Consider the following 27,955-nt stretch of genomic DNA (forward strand, 5'->3'; position numbering starts at 1 on the left):
TATTTCACCTAAATTCCACCCAAAGAGTTGGCTCCTTTTAGTGTTTTTTAATAGTTTGCAGGGTTCTGCTAACATTAGGCTGTGAGACAGAGGGGGATTTTCTGGCCTACCCTCGACGCCCCACCCCATAGAACCCAACAGCAAAGATTAATAGAATTAATATGAAGATGTGAAAGTAAAACAAGTATTGGTAAAACAAGTCTGAATAGCTCACAGTGAAATAAATGAATATTAAAAATCAAAAGAAGAGAAGAGAGAACAAGCAAATGAGACTGGAGGCAAATGTCCATGTCTTCTGTTTCAGAGCAGAGCGGAGGGATGAACAGGGACGAGAGCTGGGTCGTTTGTGTGCGCTGTGCTCACCTCTGTCTCTGGGCTGGGTTGCCTAGTGCCGCTATGCCGTGAAATCGGGAGATTAATTACCAATCGGGAGCACATCTGAGAAAAGGTTAAATGTAGGGAGATTCTCACTAAAAACAGCTCCAGGTTGTCATTTGTTCTACATGTGGGGAGCGACTCAAGCTCACCGGGGTTCAGGTGAGGCCTCCATCCTTTCTTGTGTTGACACCAAAGGTATTCAGCCTATGTTGTGGCCTCTTCACAGCTGGTACAGCCACGAGGCTTAGTGGTAATTAAATCCCCCAGACATAACGAGAAATCCTTTTATCAGTATTACCTATGCCGTGACCAGCTTATTTGGAAAACCATGGGCATTGATACGCTGCTATAACAGCCTCCTCTCCTCTGGCAAGGCTTTTCACAAGATTTTGTCACCTGGCTGCAGGGATTTGATACTCCTTAGCCTCGAGAGTATTAGCGGAGTCGGCCACTAATGCTGGACAATGAGGCCTGGAGTGCAGCCAGTAGTCTGAAAATTAAGATCGATTCCTAGGTGCCGTACTTAACTCACTTCACTTCACCCACATGCCACTGTTATCACCTTTATGACAAGAATATAACACAGTAAAACCCACACTCAAATATAAATACTGCATTATGGAGTTCTGCTGCACACCAGTACACCATGTCTAATATGGGTGCAAACACACACAGCTACATATAAAACAACAATAATTGCTAAAATTAGGCTCAAGGCATGAAAATCTGATCCTGCACAGCCTGAACAGAAAAATATTAGCCTCATGAGTTTTACAGTTTGTTTTGATTTGCTTTATCTGAATCAATCTTAAAGGTGCAATATGTAAGAACCTTCCATATCAATAGTGGGCAGCATATCACCAGAGTAACTGCTAACTGCTGCTAGCTGTGGCTGCCATTAGAGAGTGAGCTCATTTAGCAGAGCAGCTGCCAGTCCGGACTCAGAGTTCAGAACATTCAGGTAGTGTTGATGTTGACACTGCTGGCACAGGGCTGTCAGTTTAGCATGCCATCGTCTGTAGATGTCTCTTTAGGTAACAACACATATACTGTAGGTCATAACATCAAAATATTTCTGCACATTCAGTTGATTATTTTATCAAATTTTTGAATGTTAACAACCAGAATTCTTTAACTTCACAGACTCAGTGTTGACTCATCAATATACAGAGCAACTGTATTGTTTTGCGTATTAATAAAACTGCCTGTGAAAAAGACCAAGTCACCGGCAATCAAATCATCAGACCCTGTGGAAATACCATCACCCACCCACCCACACACACACACACACACACACACACGCGCGCACGCGCACACTCGGTCCAATAATAGAACATTAATTTCCCAATTTATTTTGTCTCTAGTTGCCAGCCTGCCAGTCCTTCAGGTGTTTTCATTGAGGTTCAGGTTTCTGAGACACTCTGTGAACTGGTAATTAGTTTCCCCTGGCTTTCTGTCTCATAGCCTGTGTGTGTGTGTGTGTGTGTGTGTGTGTGTGTGTGTGTGTGTGTGTGTGTGTGTGCGCATGAGAGAGCGAGAGAGGGAGAGAGAGAGATTGAGAGAGAGAGAGAGAGAGTCACATCCAGACAGAAATCAATTTCAGGCGGAGATCTATCAGCTTTTGTAGCCAGCGATCCAATCATCAAATAATGCATCTGATATCACGCTGTCGAGGTGGTCTGCGCGGGGAATGATTCACTCACTCTCTCTCTCTCTCTCTCTCTCTCTCTCACTCTCTCTTGTTCACTTTCTCATTCTCTCTCTCTCCATCCAATTCTTGTCTCCGCCACCCACACACCTGCAGTATCTCACACATTCTGTCACACACACACAGACACACACACACACACACACACCCATGGCGAGGTGATGGATAGTATTTGGAAACATGTCTTTACCTCAATATCATCAGAGGCAAATCCCTCTTTCAGATTATTTTACACTGTTAGATATCATCAGTCGGGGATGTTCGCAGCACGCCAGGGGATATTTCCACATCAAGTGCTGAGATTTATTTCTTGTTCTTCTAAACCCGATTTGTCTGCCTCTAATTCAGTTAGCGTGAAGCTACGAGGTGCATTGAAAATGCATCCAACTGCTTTAACAACAGGTGGAAAGTGCAACAGCAAGAGTGATGGCAAAGTAAGAAGAGCGAGAGGGGTGTTTGTTTTAAAGGTGAGAGCTGTGCCTCCTCTCATTTAAAACACTCATGTGTCGCTGCTGCTCGGCTCTCTGGTTCATTAAAGAAACTGTCGCTGCAGAAAGTCTATATCTATCTCTCATGTGACCGATTCTGCCCCGCGTTCAGCATCTGATTGCTGAGCGATGCTGCTACTCTATAATGAAACCCTCACTGTTTGATCCTGTCAAACTGACGTTAATGGATAATTCTAGTTTATTGCGATGTCGATTTCTATTTTCATAGTTCTGACCATTAATCTGTAATAGTTCTGTGCTCACAAAATCAGTCAGAATGTGGCTTTAAAAGTAGTTACATGGGGCAAGAAACATGGACATGCATATATTTATATGAAGGAGAACATATATACAATTATTCAAATACATACTGTATAGACATTAACACCCCGATGCAAATTTAAAAATGAATGCACTGTTCCATTTTTACATTTGAGTCGGGGTGAATGTAAACAGCAGCAACAAAACGTTGATGATAATATTGCCGGCATATTTAAATCAAAAGTTCCACATCAGGTCAACACTGTGAATAAACTGTGAACCGTGTTTGAGCCAAACATCAATAATGTAACAGATGTAAGACATGCTGACTTTGCAGGCACGTTCATGAGTGAACCCATGAATGGGTAAAACAATGACTTTATCATGACGTTCCATGAAACATGTGAGCTGGATATATGAGATGTACAGGCTGTGGATGTATCCATATGCATTTAATGAATGTAGTCATATTAGCCTTGTGGTCTCATTGTGGACACTTGATAGCAGCCTGTGTAGGGCAGGAGAGAGGAGGCTGGCCTGGTATCACAGAACGATGTGGACACAGCTACCCAATGAGGATTTCCCTTTATCACGATTATGGACACTGACACATTACTGCGATGATACGCATGCTCTGAACTTGTACCAGCTCAACCCAGAGTCAGTATCAGTATCTCTGGTATTGGAGCAAAGAAAGATGTCTAACATTCCACCAAGCTTGGGCATTACCAAAGTTACAGAGTCAGAGAAACCTAAAGATATCAGTACTTAAAGGTTGAAGGTGGACTGCGGTCGTCACATAAGTCAGACCTTGTTTGTGCCAAGCGGTGAATCTTGAATCAGTCCTGGCTGGTTTAATGAGTTGATTTCCACACACAGGTGAAGCTGTCGTTGCCTGATTTGTTGCCACGCTTTCAAAGTGGTGATAACTACGGGGTAAGAGGAGTCCTACTGTCTAGGTTAAACAGAAGGCTGCTACGCACCGGGGCTTTTAAGGGCGAGGAATGAAAGGAGTTATATTCTAGTTGGATCCAATTATTATCTGTATCTGAGATCCAGAGCGCAATTTTATGCATGTTAACTGCCCAGTAATGTGACTGAAAATTTGGTAGACCTCCTCCTCCCTGTGACCTCCTCCTCTGGAGCAGTACAAGCATGTACAAATTCTCTGGCTTTTACCCCCCATATAAAATTTGACATTATTAAATCCAAAGAGTGAAAAAAGTGTAAAAAAAAATAAATAAATAAAAATGGGTAAACAGTTAAATAAGTGTGAATATGATTCATTTTAAGAGCTTGTAACCATTTAGATGTGTGTGGCGGTTTTAAGTAAAACGAAATATGTTCTGCAAATATGTACAAAAAAAGACTCACACTCACACACACACACACACACACACACACAGCATATGACCACTCTACAATGTGTTCACAGGGTACTTCAGAGACCGGCACGCTTCCCTCTGACTGGTAACAGGTTTTTTTTCCTGCTCCACTTGAGAGTGTCTTCATCTCTATGTATGTGTGCGCGAGGTTAACAGACGTGCGTGTGTTCCCTCTCCTCAGGCTCGAGGGCCACACACCTGCAGCTTGGCATCATGTGTGTGTTTTGCGGTAGATTCATGGTTTGTGTGTGTGTGTGTGTGTGTGTGTGTAACCAGGCGGCAACTATGTGTGTGTTTACCAGCTGTAATCACTAACAGAGAGAGTGTGTGTGTGCGAGTGTGTGTGTTGATGTCATAATGCATTGAGACAGACAGCCTCTCCCACTGTGATGTCGTCATGGTTACCACATGGAGACACAATGCTGTAAATATCTTTATTTACCATCAGTCAACCACACATGCACACACACGCACACATACACACACACACACACACACACACACACACACACACACACACACACACACAAAGCCAACGACATATGGTATGCACACACATGCACAATCACACCCTCTTTGTCTCTTTCTCACTCACACATTTTAGAAAGTGCGACACACAACAACACATAAACACATTAACACACAATCACTTTCACACATGTCACAAAACAGACGCAAACACACGCACGCACGCAAGCACACACACACACACACACACACACACACACACACACACACACACACTCACACACACACACTTTAATCATTTATCCTACCATCCAATCCTAACATACTGTGTATACACAAGCACATCTCTATCCGACAACACACAAACAATTATCTTTCTATCCCGGTAAATTATCATTCACTCATTCACACACATCACTACCTCTCTCACTTCATTTACTGCCTCTCTCTCTCTCCCTCTCCCTCTCTCTCCTTCAGGAGAAAGGTCACCTCTCAACAGGAGACCCACCAGCCTGTCAGAGAGAGGGAGAGAAGGGGGGAGGAATGATGGAGCACAGCCTCTGCTCAGCCAGCTAAATTTGAAAACACCACCGCTGTGTGAATGCAACGTGTGATTTCAGGTCGTTTTCATAAAGATCACTTCACTATCGCTGGCAACAATGGAATCGTCAAACAAAGGGGCAAAAAACAAACCTTTGGATCGCAGCCATTGTTGTGGGATGTACGAACACTATATTGCCAAAAGTATTCACTCACCTGCCTCGACTTGCATATGAATTTAAGTGACGTCCCATTTTTAATCTGTAGGGATTAATATTACTTTGGTCCACAATTTGCAGCTATAACACCTTCAACTCTTCTGGGAAGGATTTCCACAAGGTTTAGGAGTGTTTATGGGAATTTTTGACCATTCTTTCAGAAGCCCATTTGTGAGGTCACACACTGATGTTAGGTGGGCTCTCAGTCTCCACTCTGATTCATCCCAAAGGTGTTCTGTTAGGTTGAGGTCAGGACTCTGCACAGGCCAGTCAAGTTTAGAGTCAGTCATGTTGGAACAGGAAGGGGCCATTCCCAAACTGTTCCCACAAAGTTGGGAGCATGAATTGTCCAATATCTCTTGGTATGCTGAAGCATTGTGAGTTCCTTTCACTGGAACTAAGGGGCCAAGCCCAGCTCCTGAAAAACAACCCCACACCAATCCACCACTAAACTTTACACTTGGCACAATGCAGTCAGACAAGTACTGTTCTCCTGGCAACCGCCAAACCCAGGCTCGTCCATCAGATTGCCAGATGGAGAAGCGTGATTTGTCACTCCGGATAACTCATCTTCACTGCTCTAGAGTCCAGTGGCAGCGTGCTTTACACCACTGCATCCGACGCTTTGCATTGCACTTGCTGATGTATGGTTTGGATGCAGCTGCTCAGCCATGGAAACCCATTCCATGAATATCTCTACGCACTGTTCCTGATCTAATCTGGAGGCCACATGAAGTTTGGAGGTCTGTAGCAATTGACTCTGCAGAAAGTTGGCAACCTCTGTCAGTTGCTGTCGTTCCCAATCGCTTGCCACTGACCGTTGACTGTGGAATATTTAGGAGTGAGGAGATTTTACAACTGGACTTGTTGCACAGGTGGCATCCTATCACAGTACCACGGTGGAGTTCACCAAGCTTCTGAGAGCGACCCATTCTTTCACAAATGTTTGTAGCAACAGTCTGTACACCCAGGTGCTTGCTTTTATGCACCTGTGGCCTTAGAAGTGATTGGAACACCTGATTTCAATTATTTGGATGGGTGAGTGAATACTTTTGGCAATATGGTGTATATCTGTAACACATAACATAACACTGTAACCAAAATTCAGTACTACACATTTTACTAATAAGAACAATATGTTGTTATTTGTGTGACCTGCTGTAAGCTGTTCATGTTGCTGGAGTTTGTAGAGAGGTGGCTCAGAGACGAGGAGAGCAGCCTTGAGCACGTTGCTGCCCACAGAATGTTGTGCTTTTCCCCCACGATGAGCAGAATGCAACACAACAGACCCTCGCCTCCAGCAGCACTGAATGACTTCCTTGCTTTCAATGAGGATGATACAGCTTCAGTTAGAGAGGAAGGTCCTGAAAGCTTCCCCACAATAATGTCTATACCTATGAAATTCAACAGAGCAACGCCGTCTAGTGCAGCCATTTACAGGCACTTCACCCTCGGCAGTCTTGCCTTTGATCAAAGAAGTTGGACAAAAAAAGCTGCAAGAAATGCACATGAAGGATTCCCAAATTGTTTCTTTTGTCAGTCTAAAATCCAAAGATTTTTTTTTGGGGGGGGCAGGATTTTTTTAAATCCAATGTTAAGGCCAATATACCTCTGATTGGAAGCTCAAATATCATAGTGCTGTGTTCCAGGCCACAAATGTAAATGTAACAAATCTGATGAACTGTTATCATACCACCACTTTCTCCATCTTCTGAACAGCTAACATTTGTATCGAACCACAACCTAATATTAATGTTTGATAGTGTGACGATGCAATAGCAAAATCATTTCTAAATTTATTTGAGCCTGAAACTGAAGATGTGCTGGATGCACTACAACACTACTGTTAGCTGTTGTCTAACGGTAGCTAACGCTAGATGTACCCTGAAATACGTTCTGATGTCCCTCCAGATTTTCACTAGCCATTATCTTTACTGTCGCTGATCAATCATGAGACTTTGTCCGACTGCCAACGTTTATACAACTCACAGCTTCGAACACAGCAGTATAACGGTATCCTAGCATTTCGGCCAGTGGCAGCTTGTCAATAGGCCCTGGGCACAAAAATCTTGGGCCATAGCTCCTAATAAGAAGTGGTACATGCGCACTTCACTCGCTGTGATTCAAGAGATAAGAGCTTACAGAGCGCTGACTTTCACCACCCTGAGGCCGCGATTCACAGCGTGAAAAGTTACTGACTTAGGAGCAGATGACGTAGACCTCCACAGAGAGTGGGCCTCGTGTGATAGAGTCAGTTGTGGGGATTAGATCGAAATTGAGAAAGAAAGTTAAATAAAGTTTCTGTTAAAACAACTCCTTTTGAGAAGGGAAAAGCTCAGAGCGAAAGAGTGAAAGAGCCGACCAGCCGGACATCGTGATAAACAAGCACAAGACAGCGGAAGAAATACACCTGGTCTCTTTCATGAGGCTGGTTTGCTACGAAGTCGTGGTGAACTGCATGTAGTGAAGTCGACACTTTATTTTGCTTTCCCTGCCTCCTTTGTCAAACAGCAGGAACTGAGCCAGCATGGATCCAGTCAGGTATGATCGATTTAAAGCACTCTGCCATAAAAGTGAAAAGGCATGAGCGAGCTAAGAGCCACGTGGAAAGTGCTATTCCTCTTCCTCCCTGTTTGGTACTCAGCTTGATGAAGGCCGCAGGGTATGGATCCTAAGACAACGAGGAAGTTCACAAAAACAGTCACATCCTGTCTAAAATATTTTTTTTTGAGTTGTCCTGTGTTGCCAAGATGAAAGTGCACATGTTTTGAGAGGAGTGTGGATTTTGTAGCATCACTAGATGCAGCAAAAGAGGCACGAGAACATCTTCAGAGTGCTGCTGTGTTTGAAGGAGTGAACTCTCAGTTTTGAGAGTGCACATCATTGAAGTAGTCAAGAAAGCTGACTTTGTAATTGATTTTAGTCATTTTCAAGCTAAAATGTCGAAAATTTACTGTTTCTGGCTTTTTTTTTTTTTTTTTGCTGCTGCTGCTGCTGCTGCTGCTGCTCTTCTTGTCATATATGATGGTAAATGAAGTCTTTAGATTTTGGACAGATGGTTTAACAAAGCAGGGCTCTGGGAATTTATTAGAATAAAAAAAAATGTTTGAGTGTTTTAATGAGGGTAATTTTTATGTGGTAATTATACTTTTTGGTGGAAAAAAACCATATGGGACAAATGTCACTGTTCCAAGCAGAGTATTTCTGTTTGAATCTATTTAAATAGACTGGTGTGATGCCTCAGTAGGGTGCTTTGGCGCGTCCTACTGATTATGGCACATCTGTTAGGTCGCAAGTACATGTATTTCTGCAAATTAGACAGTGTGCAGGGGTTTGTTTGATACTTTTGGTGAACTTCCTTCTCCTATAAGACAAGTCTCTTTCTTAAGTATTTACATTTTATACTACATATACATATATACTACATATTTCCCAAACTGGTGCTTTTGTTCCTGATTAAGTGAAATACATTAGGATGGGCAGATTTACATAGATTTTATGATGACATAAAGTATAATTGATTAGGGCTAGGACAAAATATTGATACAGGAATATAAGGTCTTGCATTCTCTTGTGATATAATTATCGATACACTGGTGCCAGATTTTTACTTTTTCAAACATTTATTATTTATTCTTACAGGCACAATGTGACTGACCGGAGTCACTATTTCATGACTCAATTAACATCTTGATTTACACAGATTGAAAAGAATTTAGTAAGCCATTGTATCTTTGCTTTAAAAAATTAAACTCCATAACTCTTCTGCTTCCTGGCAGTTTGGCCTTATGCCAGTTTATGGCTATTTTTATGTTGGATTGATGACACTCGCAGTCTGTTTGTGTGATATAGAAGCAATAAACTCAGACTATGCAGCTTTGACACATTGTTTCTTCTCAGTTAATGGAATGAATACACACTCACAATACTGCGCTCTGTCATTTAATGAGTATATTGTATTCTTTTGCCAGACATATATCATGATGTACAGTTACACAATCGTCTCGCAGTCTATTGATTATCGCTTGATCGCTGTATCTCAATACTTACTGTTATTTTGGCCAACATATCATGGATATTATCCTATCCTCTCTGTGATTCCCACCTCTTTTATATATTTTTCTCATATTTTTCTCATACTGGAAATCATACTGGTGGGTTGGCATGAAACAAATTTAAAATTGTAACCCTTGCACTAGCAGAGATATTCAATAAATTCAAACAGTAAAACACATGTGAGGACGTGCTTTTACACGCATAAACTTGAACATTTCTTTGTTTGGGATATAAAAGTAACCTAGCTTTTAAAGATTTCAATCACATCTTCATTCAGAGCCCACGCAGGTTCCATCACTTAACCTGAATGTAGGACTGAAGCCAAGTGATAGGAGAAAGCGGTAATATTGTACTGCCACCTGTTAATAGGACCAGTGCTCCACAGTTAAGTCCTGTGATCACACTTGAGCTGTCTCTACTGGCTGATGAAGACTGTGAGATGTGGAACCTGCAGTAGAGGCTCTCCATAAATATTATTACATATTTCTATTGCCCTTTGAAAAAACAAGACCTTGCAAAGTAAAAAGGTTACCTCTCACTCCACTTAAAGCTTTGTTTTGCCTCTTTACTGCCAACACAAGTATGTACCAGTGCTGATGGGAAAAAAGGAAATAATGAAATAACACTGCTGATACCCTTTAAAGCTGCAAGCATCCTTGACTGTCCTCTACAGAGACTAGACAGGATTTTCCTCTTTCTTCATCATGTGCTTTTCTCTTTTTTCCCCCCCTCTCACAATTCAACTTGTCCTTGTCTCTTCTGCTTTTAGTGAGACGTCTCCGGGTGAAATTCAGACGCATAATGCAACGTTAAATCCACGGATGTGTGTCTGCTGATTTCACTCTCTTAACAGCATTCGCGTGAGTCTTTTCTCATATTTTTTTGAGCCGGCATAAACAACACAAAAACTTAAGTAAATCTACACAGCCCCATTACGCTTACTTACTCACAACAACAACAGAAAAAAAAAAACTACAGAGAGGAGAAGAATAGAGAAAAGAATAAGACCTTGAGTCGAAGTGGGAATAAGAAGAATAAAAAGATGAATTTGAAGGTGGATTTGATTCCCTCAGGCAACTCCAAGGAGACTGACACAGGTGGAATATGAATGAGGAAAGAGAGAGAGTGTGTGTGTGTGTGTGTGTGTGTGTGTGTGTGTGTGCATGTGTGTGTGTGTGTGTGAGACAGGTGGGGGGGGATAGTGGGATGGGGGGGCGACTGGTGGTAGAGAGACCTAGAGAGTGGAAGAAAGAGACACGAGAAAGAGAAATGTCAATGAGAAGAGAGGGAAAGTGAGGAGAAAAGGAACAGAGCGGAAACAGAGAAAGTGGAGGAGGAGGGTCAAAGAGCCTGAAAGGAAAGCTGACAGAGGCGGGATGAGACGGACTGGTAAGCTAATGGCAGAAGACAATACGAGGGAGAGGCACAAAAGGAAATGATAGATAAGAGGTAAAGAAATAGTTCTGGCATTTGAAGGCGGAGAGCGAGGGAGAGAATTACAAGCCCCAAAAAATGTGCGGAAGGTCGTTGGAAGGAAAGTGAGACGATGAGGACCGCATCGTGCACAACAACCCAGACAACAGTGTCAAAAAGGCATTTTCACACTTTGAATTTTGGGCCGGAAAAAACGAGCATTTACAAACTGCTGACATACGATCGTTGTGGCTTTTCCGTCACCTCTGATGAGAGAAGGAGAAAGTTGAAGTCGCGTAATGGAGAAAGAAAACTCACGGAAACTCATGCGATGAAGAGCGCGACACAGAAAAGTGGAAGTTTCACAGAAAGGGACGCAGGAGGGATGTTAATGTGAGTGAAAAAAAAAAAGCAACGGGAGAGAAATGAAAAAGGGAAGGTCGGATTAACGGGAAGAAGACAGGAATGGGAGTGGATAGAAAGGTCAGAAGAGGAGGAAAAGACACGTCAGGTGACAGGAGAGCAGGAACAAAAGGGAAACGAAGGAAGGAGAAACAGGCCGCCAGATGAGCATAAGAATGAGAGAGAGTGGAAGGAAAAAAAAGGAAAGAAAACGGGAGACAATCAGGAATAGAGCGAGACTGACAGATCGACGGGAGGGAAGGAGGAGGGAGTTGGTCTGGGGATCAAACTGGTCTCAGAGATCATTTGACAGGAGATGAAAAGAGGAGGTGATGAGGAGCGAAACGGCGCAGATGAACAGACAGGGAAGATGAATGCAGACGAGGACTGGAGGTGATGAGATAAAAGAGAGACAGGAGGGAGAGGGGGAAAAAAAACACAGCGATGGAAGACTTAAGTACCTGTGGTGTCACCTTTGTTGGCGCATGACGCCACCGCTCTGCAATAATATGAATGAGGACGGCACGGGCTGCCTCGAATCCCCAAATTTCACAACCGCACTATATATAGCTGTACGTGCTTTTGTTTTTCGGGGTGTTTCGGCTTTAATAGAGGCTCCGTTTGAGTGCGGAGGAAGGTGGAAACGGCTGCTCAGGAAGAAGCAGAGGCACAATGTCACAAATGAATTTCATTATTTGAAGATGAAGAACAACTTGTTGCTATCATATGACTCATTCATTTCAAGACATTACGGTAACTAGTCCTTGAAATCATCAACAGCAACGCCGGTTACAAAAGCTTCTAACCGCCACCTACGCTGCATTTCAAATTCTGTGATCGGAAAGAAATTGTGATACATTCATGAAACAAAAGACAATGAGCGCTCAGACAGGAAAAGCTTTTAATTTCCTGCAGTGACAGATGGTCAGAGTTGCTTCAGAAACATTGCTCATCCTCTCGAGTGGAGCAAAAAACAAAAACCCACATCAACAAACTTGACAGAAGCAATGACGTTCTGAGTTGGATTGTGACAAGGCGCCGCCACAGATATAAGGAAATTCAAAATGTGTGATGCTGGTGGAGCCTCGAGGTTCGGATCAATCACCCGTCAATCAGGCAGCAACCACCGATGGCTCGGTGTGACAGGCTGAGACACCTGTCAATCAGTAATAAAACAGGTGATAATAACGCAACGGAAATCTTCTTTTGCGCACATTTATTTGGAGCTGCAGAGACTTCACCTTCACCTCACACTGTGGACCGTGTCAACACTAACCACATCGGCCTGATAAAGAGCAGACATCTGAAACAGTGTAATGACAAGGACAGGTCCTAGTCAGCGTTTTCAACTGGAGCGCCCACCTGAAGTCGGACGCACCTCACCAACCACCGACCACGAAATCCAAGATGGCAGCTTTACGAGTCAATAGCTGTGATACTGTTCATCGGCACTTCTGTCTTATTTACTTCATATGAATTCCTATCCTGTCCAACTTCTGCCTGAGGGCATGCTGCTTCGGTGTTTGTATCCCTAACCTGGCTAGAACTCGTATCCCAACTTGTCACACCGCGGGTATGATTCATCACCAGCCTCCGACTTCCATCTTCTGAGGGGGAAATGGAACACAGCGTAACTGAGAGTGACCGGCTGCTCAGGCACAAAGTGCAATCACTTCAGTGTTATTCTTGCAATTTCTTTGTCTCAACATCTTGACTTTTGGTGACTTGTGATCACAAAGTATTTTTTTTACTGTTTTGACAGCTTCCTGCATGAATAATTACTTGTGATGTCAAGATTACAAACTGAGAAGGGAAACATTTGTCCCATTTTAAAAAACATTATCTACGGTACACCCTTTCTGGACCGCCAGGAAAATTAAGCACTTTACGCTGAGATTCCACTCTATGCATTGACTTCATTCTATGTGAATACAGCAAAGAGACCAGAGCCAAACACAGATGTGAAGCAACAATCTGGAGCAGGATATGAGATGAGACAAAAGAAGTGGGCTGGAATCCAACTCGTGACGTTACTGGCCTTGAACCACTGACCCATCCTGAGACATCTGATGCTTGTTCACATTTTGACACATTCGGTGTCATTTCCAGGTCGCACCATCATAAAGGTGTGAAGGATGTGTCAATATCACCAGATATCAACACAGCATGTGAAAGCTGAACACGACACCGTCCTAATGGATTTCAACGCATCCATGGAAAAGTGAATCCGTCATTGTGAAGTCGCCGCTGTTTAAAGCTGCAATATTAATTGCTGAAACAACATTTTGAAGAAGTACCACAACAAAAGAAGTAAACAGGTTGAATAACAGAGTTGTTGATTTGACCTCTCTGTTGCTGCTGTCGGGGGGAAAAAACCCTCAGATTTTCAGCTTTTTCTTCGATCTGAAGGGTTTTTTTATGTGGTGTTTTATTGGTAGTGCAAGTTTTCTGACCCTGAGGCCCACAAAATCCATTCAGTACCCTTAATAAGATTTCAAGGATTCATAGTCATCAATCTTAAAATGAGTCTGCCTTTCTAAATTTCAGAAAAATTGACTTTTTGAAAGCACAGCGAAACAGCAGGTGAAGAGAGACCGCGCTCACCTCTGCAGACGCACACAGCAGCGCCTCATCATTCTTCCCTCCAATTCAATTCAGGGGACAGCTGAGGGAAGACTTCTCTTTCTCCCCATTTATTTAACATTTGCTAAGGATGTACTCTGCTGATAACTATATGACTATGAGCCGCCCTCGACGGTCGGCCCTGTCTGTGCCAGACAGACCTCCAGGACATCTTGACTGAAACGTCACTGAGTGAAGGTCAGACATTACCGCCCACAAAACTCAGATCAGTCACGTTAATGTGGAGAGGCCGGGAAGTCGTGATTCAAGATGTAGTGACAGCCAAGTGTGGGTGGGCTGGTTGTGTACGTGTGCGGGGAAAGTAGTATCGTCAGAATCCACAAAACGCTCCCCAGCAATGTGCCTGATATTGTGCTGGAGGCAATCTCTATAGCGCTGTTTGATATCAGGCCATTGCCAGAAAATTTTCGATATACTTCCATAACTACAGTAGGCCCTGCACCACAGAAAAAGCTATTATTTCAGATCCAGATCCAGGACTTATGAACTGACTGACAGGCTGAAATCAGTTTTGTGACTCTGGGAAGGCGGCATGCAAAGATAAATAAAAATAAAAATCATCAAATGCATCACAACTAAAGTAACAAGCCTGTTTTGGGAAATGAAAGGAGTATAAAGTGCAGATGTTTGAGTTCAGATGTATGGAGTGAAAGTCAAAAGTTTATCCCTCCCGCTCTCTGATGAGGACGGGCTGGAAAAATCCACAAAAAGTGTCTTAATGAAGTGCTGGTCCATAGAAACACTTTAATGCTCCTTGACATTGATTCTCCAAGTCTTTGGATCTTTGCCGAGGGGAGGAACATCATTCTTCCAAAAGACAGTAGCTCATTTGGTATTTTAATGGCTGTGGTGGAGAGCCCTGTCCAACGTGTCGCTCCGAGACCTTTAACCGCTGCTCAGTTGGTTTAAGATGAGGTGATTATGATGACCGTAACATATTATTCACATCATTTTTATATTCATCACACCATTCAGCGACCTATGCACCCTGTATGAAAGCATTTGCATTTGATATGAGTCTCCACTCATTTCTTCATTTTCTATCAATTTGACACTAATCCGTATGTGTATCTGGAGGCTCTAAAGTTTAGTCACAATCCTCTGTCGTCATCTACAGATGTGCAGTTGCTGTTGTTCCTCCATGTTAAGCCTGCAAGGTACAACTCAGAACCACTGTGAAAGTATATCGCCTATGTTTTGCATATAAAGGAAAGGATTTTATTTTTTTTATTTATTTATAATTTCCTGTTTGAAAAAAAAAACATGAACTGCTCTGGGTTAGAATAAGGCGAGAAAATGGTGCAATTTTGTTGAGAAATCAATTGATTCCCATGGAATTGCTGCAATAAGTGGATTTACACAAGGGGGGCAAGTGGAGCCTCAGTTTTGGTGACACACAAATTTGCACTCTTGACCATCTTGACAGTACTTTAGGAAAAGGGACAGGTGGAGAGGAAAGCAAAAGCAAATAAAAGCAAAAAAAAAAAGAAAAGAAAAGAAAAGCAAAATAGAGGACGATACAATCTTTTTGCTGCCATTAGCTGTCAAATGCCATTTACTTTTATTCAACCTTCTCTGTCACAGTAAAACCTGTCAAGAACGAATCAATGGTTTGAAGTCAGAGACAGGAGTCCATGGTACAAGTTCAGTTTTTCCGAGAGGAAATTTCCAACATCTGATCTCTAAGCCTTCCAGGTGCATGATGACAAAAGTTAATTAAAAAAAAAAAACTTGGCCGACCATAACAAGTTCAAAGTTGTCTGGAAATGCAGCGTTATTTTTCGAGCTGAGGTAGCAAGCTTAAAAGTTTGCTAACCAAAGTTAGCAAGGTAGGGATTTACTTCCCCTCTCCAGTAACTTTTATTGAACTAAACTGTGGGCAATTGTGATCTATCAGGTGGAAGTCAGCAGAGCAGTAGAGTACCAGTTATAGCTGACTAACACGACCGGGCCAGCTTACTAGGTACACTTATCTTGCCAGTGGTACAGCAGAACACCAATTAGCCCTGCGAGGAACCAGTAAGTCATCATGTTTTCGACCCACCACTTCCATCTGGAGAAGAAGTGTGACCGCTGCTTAGAGGCTAACAATTGATTTATCACATTAAAGGGTAGACGACTGCAAAAACAGCCAAATTACACCTCTTAAAACAAGAACAGGGGCTGCAATAGAGAGCTAACACACTCTGTTTACCCTTTTTATCTTTGGATTAGTTGAAAGGGAAACTTGTTGTCTCACAGAAAGCGACAACGCAAAGAGAAAGTTTGACTCATCACTGTCACATCTTTTTCCTTTGAGTGAGTTCCTGTTTTATTCTTCGGAATAGAGAATCACAGACCAGCCCGATTGGTAACCATGAAAGTGTTTGTTGTGGTTTACAAATGTCACCTCAGACTGATACCTGACGCTGCCAATGCTCAGAGCATAATAATTCCCGCTGTCTGTTTTGATCAAACTCTTGTGGAGAAACTTACAGCTGTCTGTGGTAAAGGGAAAAAAGGGAAGAAAAGGTTTTTTGTGGAGACAATGTGTTAGAATTTGACACAACTTTGACACAAGTTGTCGAGAAGTTTTGTGGGAATGTAAATCATTTTAACATCTGTGAGAATGAGTCTAGTTCTAGTCAATACTTTATCCACCTATTGTTAACAGATCCCATGAAGATACCAAAACTATCATCACATTCCAATGTTGCCAACCTCTCTGTGCTGTGTAGCTCCAAGCAAAGTAACTATGAAAGACATACATATAAAGACAGAGTTGAAAAATATATGTTGTTTTTTTATTATACAAACAATTTCCTAAAACAGCCGGGAAACAGAATTATTTCATCATGCGAGAATAAATAGCACATTTGTCAACGGTGTATTAATACACATCTGGTCCTCAGCAGCACGGCTGTGATAGTGTCAAAATAAACTACGGTGTGTGTTTGTTCACGGAAATGAAGGAATGCTTCGCACGGTTGCGGCGGCGAGGCTCACTGATGTGTTTTGAACAATAATGGAGCTCTATATGGCACAAAGCAATGAGATACATCACGCCTCAGCTACTAACAATACTCTCTTGAAGGGGAAGACAAGGAGGGATGGAAAGTGATGGAGAGAAAACACCTGGCTCCTGTATTAAGAATCGACTGATTTCATTGGTGAATGGAGAGAGACGCCGAGGGAGGAGAGGAGGGAGGGGTGGGGGGGAGGGAGTAGGGAGCAGGAGAGGAGGAGGAGGAGGAGGAGGAGGAGGAGGGCGAGTGAAGGGAGTAACGGTCGTCTCCATGGTGAAGCAGTGGTCGTCATGGTTACCCACAGAGCCCGGGTCAGCGGCTCCAGGAATGTGCATGCTGTTTGCACACACACACACACACACACACACACACACACACACACACACGCGCGCACACATACACAAATACACACACACACACACACACACACACACTGGTCATTATTTTCTCCCCCACTTGTGTGTGTGTGTGTGTGTGTGATGACAGATGAGCCCTGTTGTCAGAGTCACCAAGGGCTGTGAATGTCTACACTTCAGGAGGTAAGGAAAGAGGTGTGTGTTTTTACCGCGTGTCAGGATGAAATGTGTGTTGTTTCATCTCCCTTCATACTTCATTTTGGGGGACACAAATACATGTTTGCATCTGGGGTGCGTTGTGTTTTGTTTGTGTAGGTGTGTGTGGCCGGGTCAAACAGGTTCATAGCGAGGAGGGGTGTGACAAGACAACTGTGACTCAACTGAAGCTACCTCATGCAGGCGCCTCGCTGTTTGTGTATGTTTTTTTGCGGGTGTGTGAATGTGTGCGCGCGCGGGTGTTTAACTCAGCAAGCGGCACGAGTTAACCAACACGCACTGCTGTGCTGCCATTTGCTGTATAAAAAAACATCAAAATCTTCTTCGCAAGTGCTGGTTTATTCGCACACACACAGCCTCACACGCACACGTCCCCGCCTCCAGACATGCTCACCCGAGCACAAAATCAGAAGTTCAAGCAAGAAATTCACTCACTATTTTCCCAGCGTCTTTCCACTACATTTATGCTTCACTTGCAATTTACATGGTTACCGTGACATGCAGGCACGCCGCGAACATGCCACACCGCACTGCTCTAACGTGCTCTAATGTGTTTGGATGCATGCGACAGTTTGTTTCTTATTGATGTTAGGAACGTACCGCCAGTTCAACTTTTTCTAACGCCGACTGCTCCAGAGCCCCTGGACCCACTGAACCGTACAACCATCTACACACAGCTGAATTTATTTAATGATTGGAAGCATCTTAGTTGATTAAAAATGTACAATGTTCCCCCTTGAGTAACAGTAGGATGATAAATGTGCTCAGGCCTAATTGGCTTTTTAGCAGTGCTAGCAGCTGTATGAGTAGCATGGCTAAACAAAAGAATACCCTCGGTATGCTAATTTTACACAACTAGCATTGTACGTTCATTGTGCTGATACGTTCATTTGATAACAGACTACACATAGCCGATGCTAATAAAAGCTGAGCTGACAATGGTTGAACCTGATGAGCTGATACGTCCTGAAACAGCCACCGTACTGAGGATGAAGTGCCCTGAAGTGTGGAACAACGATGGCAGTCATCCTCAAACTTTCCTAAGTATAACAAGATCATCTCTCCATTAACCTTTAATTCAACTGTTTTGTCTCGATGCTTGTAGTGAGCATTACAGCTCCACGAGGCTGCTAGCATAGACATGGGCTACTACTGTTTTACAATTGACATCTTGGGCAGTGATGGATCTGAAGGACCTGTGACTGAACCCTGTTACGGAGGCATCCGCCAATCTGAAGGGCGCCTTTAATAAGTCATTTTGCGATGTTCTGTCTGTACCCTGGAAAAGTCTGTTCATCTACACTAACAGGTTTCATGACCCGGGGGCAAAGCAGACCTACTGAAAAGGCTTTGTGAAAGGTCATACATTCACAGACATCAACAGGGGAAGTGGAGGCAGGTTCACCAGATCCTGGATAGTCTCACGTAGGTCTGAGGGGTTTTGAAGGTCACCGACGATACACCGCATGCCTGGTTGAGCCGGCCAGAGTACTACAAGTACGCAACCTGCTGCCCTTTCAAGCTCTGACTGAACAGTTGTGGGGTGGGGGGGTTTCTACTCTGGTAAGTGTTGCATTGTTCACTCACTTCCACCTCATTTGCACACATCAGACCCTGAAAGTTAATTGAGCACTTAAAAGATAAAGAGCTGAAGGACAGAAAGAAATTGTGTTAGCGAGCGAACAATTTAACTGTTGTTCGGCGTAGAAATCATCCTTGCTTGAAATCGCCTTTTCTCTGTGGCTTATTAAAAGTCACATTTTCAGCGCAGTGAGAGATATGTTTTTAACAAATTGCATTGGAAGATTCTTTTGGTCCACGACTTTGCCAGATTTCCAAAAGCGTAAAAATTTCAACTGCAAGGGAAGTTACAATGAAAACAACAAAAACTTGAAAAGCGACAAAATCGAGTTTTCATTTGTACTTTGTTCAGTAAGTCCCAAAAAACCCAAAGCTCAAATGATACTGGCCTCATCCACGCACCTGTGTGATGGAAATGTCCTCGTCTGGCAGTGACCGTATGCCAATGTGGAAATATAGAATACGTCTGCAGAAACCCAGTCTAGTCTTGTATACACAGAACCACGTCTAGGAGCATGACCTGCACTAAAACCTCTGGATCCTCGACTGGAGAGCTCAGCCGAGCCAGTGTCTCTGATCTGAGTGAGATCAGAATTATTCTGAGTTTTGATGGTGTCTTACAGCAGGGATGCTTAAACATTTTCAGGTGGTGTGCAGAAACATGGTGGTGGGGCACAGGCCAGAACAAACACTTACGTTTGACTTGAATTGGCCCTATACAGAAGACAGCAACATACTGGTTTGGATGAGATGACATTACTGGTCACAGACAATGTTTTAGTATGTATAGTATTTAGTATAGTTGTTCTAGGCTGCAGTCAAGAGAGTTTCCTTATCATTAAATCAGGAAGGAAAAAGTCTAATTAGTATTATCTGATTAGGTCATCGACTGCTGGTATAATACACGGCCAGCATTTGCCTCTGGGGTGTGATGAGTTTGATCTAAGTTTATCTTGTGAATTTCTGATATTTTTTTTTTCCCCAAAAGCTCATGACTTTATTATCTCAGACAATAATGACCTTTTTTTCTTGTAAATTTGAGAGTTTTTTCTTGTAATTTTTCCTCTTTAAGCCCTGAGAATATTCACATTCATTCACAGAATACTAACCACTCTTCCTTGGCTTCCTGCCGCAACATCAAATCTGCTGTACCTCTGAGTAATAACTGTGCAAGCTCATGATTTTGGAGCTTCACAAATACAACTCTCGTGTTACCATATTTTCTGAACGTCCGACGACAACAAAGTCACACATAAACACTCTTGATCTTGACCTTGACTCCGCTCTGACACGCGCCTCTGTGGCCCTACAAATGACCTTTGACCTCCAAGACAACATTCATCATCAAACTCAAAACCCTTGTGTGCGCTGTGAGAGGCCTTTGAATGGTCCTGAATGGACCTCCCACTTCACCTTCATTGTCTCCCTATTCAGTCGTGATCGGGGCTCTCAATGCTACGTCGGGCCCCATGTGTGAATACCATGAGCCATACTGCATGATAGACACTGAAAGGCACTAAATACATCAACACAGACATCAACAGTCTTTCTGAAAATGCCCCCGGTTGGCGTATAATGCCACTTGGGGCTCCTTCAATTCAAATTTTGGACAAGGAACCCAAATCTAATGTCTCTGGTGGCGCCGAGATGGCCCCTCCGTCACCTTTAATGTGTTTGCCGGGTCACGGCGCCTGTCCTCAGTGACAGATATTGTAAGGTTGTCAAGATAGATGTCCACGTTCTTCGAAAAATAAAAGACAACCCAGAAGTTTTAGTCAAATGTCATGTGCGGCGCCAGGATCACTCCACCTGCGCCCTCTCTGAAAGACAGACAGAAAATGTTACAAGTGAGGACGATTATTTCAAGTCAATCAGAGCTTTATGTTCGTGTCACTTGAGGCGCCGAGCACATACAGTTTTTGTCTTCAGCAGGACACGGTGCAAAGAGGAATAAATATACACCAATGCAGATATGTTATGTTTGAGTTCTGCAGCACGAAAACTACTCCACTGTTGGCTGTGTTAACTTAATGGAATTGATCTTTTCATTTTCACAGTGCTTGGCTAAGTCGCTGCTGACAACGCCAACACACTGAGCCCAGAGTTAGACTTGAATCTATTTTCAAGCTGTCACACTTGGTTTACTTTTGTTTTGTCTGTAAAAAATTGGTACAAAATCAAATAAATGATCTGAAGGTATCAATGAGATTGTTGCGAGGCCCCAGCATGCCTCACCCTTCAAGAAAATTACCTGAGTCTCAGGCTTCAGCTTCTGTATTGAGATCTTTTTTTTTTTTTCTTTTTTTTTTTCCATGCGCGGCGGCCTGGTGTGTTTGAGGTAAACAACATTCCAGTTCATTTTCAGCCCTGGGAGGAGGGCATGAACCATTAGCTTCTAGAGGCCAGCCCATTCCTCCGCTGTCTGTCGGCCTGAGAGGAGAGAGCTGGCAGGCGGGCAGGATAGCTGGCTTCCTGGTTCATTGGCTGGATGGCTGGCTGTTACACTCTGGTGGACAGAGATGCCAAAAAAGTGGGCATGGAGGAGCCTCGGGGGGCCGGAGAATAACAAACGATACCAAGGAAAAAAGGAACCTTGTAATTTAAATGCAATTGTGAGTTTTTCTGTTTTGTCTGAAATATACCGCTGCACACAATAACAACACAATGTGAGGCTTTTCTTCAGGAGGTAATGACTCGTGTGTTATGCAGTCGAGCTCCGCGGATCACTCAGAGATGCAAAAATAGTCTGAAAGCTGTGCGTACACTTGGAAAATTGCATAATCAAGAGAATTGCACTGTATCGCAAGGGCATTCAGTTTGTTTAACTTTTTTGTCACACACAACTTATCCTTGGATACATAAGCACAGAGCCAGATAAATTGGATGTTTTAACCAACTGGTGGAGGAAGTGTCAAATTTCAAGGTAATGTGTTGGAGAGAGGTGAGCAGGAAAGAAAGTATGATTTTTAACCATGTGATCACAGATGGGATCATTTCTATCTCAGACGCTGATGATGAGCCAGAAAGAGTTTTAAAAACAGATTGCTGCAATTTTATGACCATAATGCTGATTAAAGTCTTGATAATTGGGCAGTCAGCTCCTTACTTGAGCCTAGTATTGACATAAGTGAACAAAATAACAGGCGCTTGCATTTTATTGGCCCATGATGTCTCTTTTATACAATAACTTTATGACATGATGCCAAAGACTTCCAGCAATTCCCAAAACATTCCTAGGATAGTAGCAAAAAACTACCCAAATGCGGACAAAAAAGTAACTTAATAATATAAGCCAATAACAGAAAACAGGCAGCAAAAACAACAGGCAGAAGAAAAAAACAAGAACTAAGGAAATACAAAACATTCAAAACGTAACAAAGCACGAACAGAATCGACATCAGAAATAGAGAAAGCATGTGGACTAAAAATGAAGGATGCTGAACAGGTGAAACTAATCAGGACAATCACAAGGGAGGGAAAATGAGATAAAGACAGGAAGTAACACAACAGGACACATAAGAAAGAACCTTACAAAATAAAACAGGACAACAAAACTGAATCTCAACGTTATGACAACAAGAGGTACTGCACAATGATGTACAACCCTGATTCTAAAATGTTGGGAGGTCATGTGAAACAAAATGGCTTCTACTTACTGACATAAACTGGATTGGAAACAGGATAAAGACAATATATTTAACTTCCCTCATGAACTACACTGAACTTTGTAAGTTGCTGTTTATTCTGAATTTCATGCCCTGAAACATGGTATTAACAAGATGGGACAGGGACAACAAAAGGCTGACAGGTGTGTAAAAGTCGCACTGGGTGAATTCTATTTTAAAAGAAGCACAAAGACCATTTTGCCCCTCTACCACACACACACACGCACACACACACAACAGCCACACACTGCTGGACCCGGCCAGGTCTGGTGAAGCATCCTCTCTGGACTCAACAAGTTTTGGCCGCAGACACGCAGCGTTTCCCTCCATAAAATCTCCATGGTTAGATGTGTGGCATTCCAGTCAGCCAGCTGGCACAGAGACACAAGTTACTGAGCAACATCCACAGAGCAGGACTTTGGAGCTAAGATGGCTGCCGTGTAACGGCACAAAGGCCAAAGTGTGGGTGCTTACATTGACTGTCGTGATGAGTGCCAGTCTGCATCCTGGCACCGAAGCGGACTGTTTGTAATTACAGAATCGTGGCTCGGAGTGGACACCAGGCGCTCTGGGCCCGACAGTAAAGAGCAACAAAGCATTCGAACGTTGCCAGAGTCCCAGACAACATTTGCTGCTTCTACACCAGGATGAAAATGACTCTTCTTTATGTCTGCAGCTTTTCTGTTTACTCGCCAGCTAGCGGGTTCAAACAATTTGACTCATTTCCCCTTCATATCCGTCCAAACTGTTCATAAATGGCTCCATTACTTTGCACTCACTTTCCCTTTTTTAAATAGAGGCAGGACAGTTTGGCTGCAGCCTGTAATTACTCACTAATGCACACAGCAGGGACCAAAGCAGCCCTGCAATATTAGACATACAGGAAATAGCGATTATGTGATGCATAATATATTTTATGTATAAATGATGGTTGCATAGACCTGTTTTCAGGTGTATAAGAGGCCTAGATTTTATCTAAGCTTGTAGGAAAGTTAAAGTTTGTCTTTGGGGATAGGAGTGTTGCTGAGCGATGAATCTGATGACTAAGACACGACTTGACAAAATAAGGAGAGAAGATTTGCTGCTGATCTCACCAGCAGTGACAAGTGATTTCACTTCGACTCGAGGAAGAAACTGTTCAGCAGTCTCATCGTCTTTTTTTTTTTTGTTCGGTGTTGTATTTCACCCATTGACTGTTGTAGCAGCACTAGACTTATTCATTATATACCTGAGGTGAACATCTTTCCTTTTTATTTCACTTACTGTCAAAGTTGCTGGGAGGGACATTTTGAACTGGGAAAGGCTTTAAATCACAAAATATACCAGCATCTAATTACTGAAAAGGATACGACTAGTGACGCTTGCTTCAGTTTGTAAAGGTCAGAGCCCAACTAATATATTGATAGTAACAGCAGATACTGGTATATGCCATCACATATATATTGCTATCTGCATTTATGTCGACATTAAGACAATCTTTAAATGCAATAATTAAAATGCAGAAAAAGATGCTTAATATTTATAATAACATTGAATAATTATTACATTTCTAGTGATCTTCCTAATGATCCTCTCTCTGTTACATATCTTTGTCTCAAAGATTTGATAACAATGAAATGTCTGTTCATGTATAAATTCTGTGTACATAGAAAATGGGTCAATATGTGGATATGTGAATTTTTTACATCCTAATATAATTATTGGCATCTGCCCCAAAAATAGAGTGTTAGTCAGGCTCCAATTCAGGTTGGCTGTACAATCATCAGCCAGCTGGCATCCGGTGCTCACATACAGAGCTTAAAAACAGCTGCCTGTTGTGTTTAAAAATTAAAATGAAAGAAACTGAAAAAAGAGTAAAGCTGCAACCTGCAGAGTTGTGTGATTACTCTGTGGGTTCATCAAAACCAGCGATTATTGCCCATAAAAGTAGTCATGTGATCCACTGGGATATATGAAAAAATGTGATTACAGCCACTTTAAGTTAATTTGCCCTGACGCACAGAACAGGAAGCAGTTCAGCATTAGCTCGTTTGCCTGATGCATCACTGTACGTTTGGAATGAGAGTGCTCTTGAACAGCACCGCATTAGCACTGCAGGAGAAGAAAACATATGACCAGCACAGTGACATTTCGGGTTCTTCAAACCAAAACAAGAGTGTTGTATTGTTCACAGGGGTTTCAGTCTGACAACAGAGACGGCCACTGTGGCCAACACTGCAAATAGCAGCAGAGGAGAGGGAAACGTGCCAAACAGGCACTTTGGAGCTGAGCGCTGTTTCGGCTTCAGGCTACTCGCTGTGAGCAGAGCGTCGGATTGTTTATTTCACTGTGGAGGAAACCACTTTGTGCTAAATATTAGGACCTGGTAGAGGGTGTGATTGTGGCTACCTCCAAAGAACAATATCTGCGCTGTTCACTCAAAATAAGTTACACTGTCTGCAGATTCCCTTCTTGAATGTGTCCTCCACTGAGCATACATCACCATAAGAACGCTACGACAAATTACAGCGTTGCTGTGAGCAGGTTGTGTCTGGTTTCTGTCTGCTGCTGCTGCCACTGAGCCTCTCCATGAAACACACAGATGGGGCATCGCTCGCCTCCGTCTTCAAGTGCTTGTTTCTTAAAAGCCGCTCCTCGAAATTCTCACAGATCGGCTGCTGTCGAATCTGGTATTTCACTCTTTACATCATCCCTCCCCCAAACAGCTTTGAGGCGTGAATCTATTTGTACATTTCAGACATCTCACCTCATCCCAAAGTGTCTCAGATCTGTGGTGTTAACTCTGCAGAGGCCGCGTAGCAGCCAATTAGCAATTGTTAAGATCAGTTAAGATTTTCCAAAATGATCCCAGTGGCGTCTTCTTTTCATGTGACGCTCGTCTGGTCTCATCACGACGCAATCATACCCAGACAGTTTGTCTCTGTCGGTCACAGCCGCTGTGGATCAGCTCACTTTATTGCATTTATGTACTTGGTTTGTTTAAGCTCAGTTACACAATTACTCAGCAGCCAGGGGTGTTTTCAACCTGAAAGTATTTTTCCAGTGGATTGTTTTCTCCCAGTGGCACACACACCATTTTGCAACAGTCTGTTTGCTCACATTCAGGGGGAGTGAAAAAACCAATACATCCTCTGTGAAACCCGCCAGAGCGGTGATGTATGGAAACACGACAGAGTTCACAACAGTGGCTGATGCACCGCAACACAATGTTACACCATTAGGGCAAATGTCTGAACCTTTACTTTCAAACTTCTCCAAGAAGAATTTGAGCCTGAACCTATTATGACTATGTGCTCTGGTGTTGGTACGTAAAGTAGCTTCTGGCTGTGATAGCACTGTGTCAGTAATACATAGAATCAACACTCTGTTGCAAGAAACTGAAAACTAGAGGGGATATCAATTTCTCTTAAAATGAAAGATTCTTCATTCCAGTGTAAGAAAATAATATCAGTTGTTGCAAAGTATCCTCAGTTGGACAAATTTCAACCCATTCCAGTGAAAAATAAGCAATTAGTGAAGCAAGAACACACCAATAGAAAATCACAACAATTATCAAATTTAGCTTTGGGCCAAACTAAATTAATAATTTAAAGCCTTCATACGATTTATTCAATCAGTTACTGAAAACACATTTGGAGTACCAATACAAATACCTCGTGACTTTAGAAGTTTTTACATGATTTCTTTTCTTTCCAGGAAAATCGATGACATGAACTCGAACGGCCTCGGTGAGTTGGTGTGAAATGACACATAAACAAAGTGCGTCATTTCCACTGTCGACAGAAATAGATACACACACAAACACACGCGGTCAGGAAGCTCTGACATGACATGATTTTGTTGATGTGCGCTGATCAACAGAGGGCTTTGATGGTATTAGCGGAGGTGTTAAAATGCTCACGTAGAAAAAGGTGTTGCTTGTGTGAATCAGAGAATCTGCTGCCTTTACGGGAACATGTGTCAGGATGTTTTTGATATGTTGAGAATAAATGGATGAAAGATCTCAGAGAGTGATATTTTATATCTGAGGTATCAGAGATTTTCGCTGAATACACTACAGATGGATGGCGACGTGGGTCTGTTGGTCATCAGTCTCTGCAGTAGATACAGGTTTGTGTGACTTCAGGCCTGCTTTGATCGAAGCGTTGGAGGTGGAGCCCTGTTCATTACAATAAAAGCTGCTCAGTGGCGTTCTGAAGCCAAAAGAGCTCAACTTCCCAGCTTTGTTGGCTAACTTCTGCTAACTGCGGTTTTTCTAGACTTGCCAAATGTTATTAGAATGAATGACTCAAATTCTGATGGTGAAACGAGTCATTTTGCGGGGTTCTGACGCTCCAGATGCTTCTTTAACAATGGGTCTGTTGTTGTTTTCCCTTCTGTTAACTGTTTCCAGCGCAAGTGTGATGTGAAACGTGACGTCAGTGATGTACAACGTAATGCTTCAGATAAAAATCACAGATGGGCTACCTCACATGTGGGAAGCGGGAATGGGGCCAATTGGCGATTTTTAGCAGGACGCCAGTGTGTGTTAGCTTCTGCTAATGAAACTGTAGACTCTCAGTTTTGTTAAATAACATTGGTCTGTATCAGATGGGTTGCTACCTTTCTGTAGGATTGATGGTGTAATTTGTAGGATATGGCCAGAATTTGAAAACACGGGGCGGCTCATCACCTGAGGAACAACAGCTGCTGCTCTCTGCTAGCAATCCTCGGCTGTAGCAAACTACCGGCAGCTAATTCGTCCATTTAGATGTGGAGGCAGCGGCCCTGGAGTTTGTCTTCAGCAGGACCTCAGATCACAGGGGGACACAGCCTGGGCGACGGTGCCCAGCTCAACCAGATGTGGCAGCCTGACGTGACACTGAACACTGTTGGACACCAACTGGGACTGAACACAGCCTCCAAGACGGACAGCAGGTAGTTTGACAACAGGGACGTGACAAGTTTTATTTTGTTGATGTCAACTTTGAATGAAGTGTGTCTAACGTTCAGTTAACAAGACAATAAAGCTCGCCTGAGTTCAGGAGAAGAGAGGAACTTGAATGCAAACGGTGTATGGTTTTATTTTTCTGTTAAGTAAAGAAAATAGAAGTAAGAGTATTTAATCTCTTGGCATTTTGTGTGTTATTTTCTTCATTTATTATGCAAACAGCTGGCACACATCTGTCAGCT

The 27,955-nt window shown here is 42.8% G+C and overlaps 1 long non-coding RNA gene across 5 annotated transcripts in view; it reads right to left on the minus strand.

Annotated features, from left to right (window-relative positions):
• Positions 1-27,955, minus strand: part of LOC119022203 — a 48,914-nt gene that overhangs the window by 9,172 nt on the left and 11,787 nt on the right. Inside the window, exon 4 of one of the 5 annotated variants that reach the window (XR_005075854.1) lies at positions 16,780-17,301. The exons of 3 other annotated variants lie outside the window; for them this stretch is intronic. This is a non-coding gene — a long non-coding RNA (uncharacterized LOC119022203). Of the gene's footprint in view, positions 1-16,779; positions 17,302-22,276; positions 23,155-27,955 lie in introns of those variants that run through there. One more of the 5 variants, XR_005075855.1, reaches the window with a different exon arrangement.

Source organism: Acanthopagrus latus, chromosome 7 (genome assembly GCF_904848185.1).
Source record: "Acanthopagrus latus isolate v.2019 chromosome 7, fAcaLat1.1, whole genome shotgun sequence".
In the NCBI taxonomy this organism is placed as follows: Eukaryota; Metazoa; Chordata; class Actinopteri; order Spariformes; family Sparidae; genus Acanthopagrus; species Acanthopagrus latus.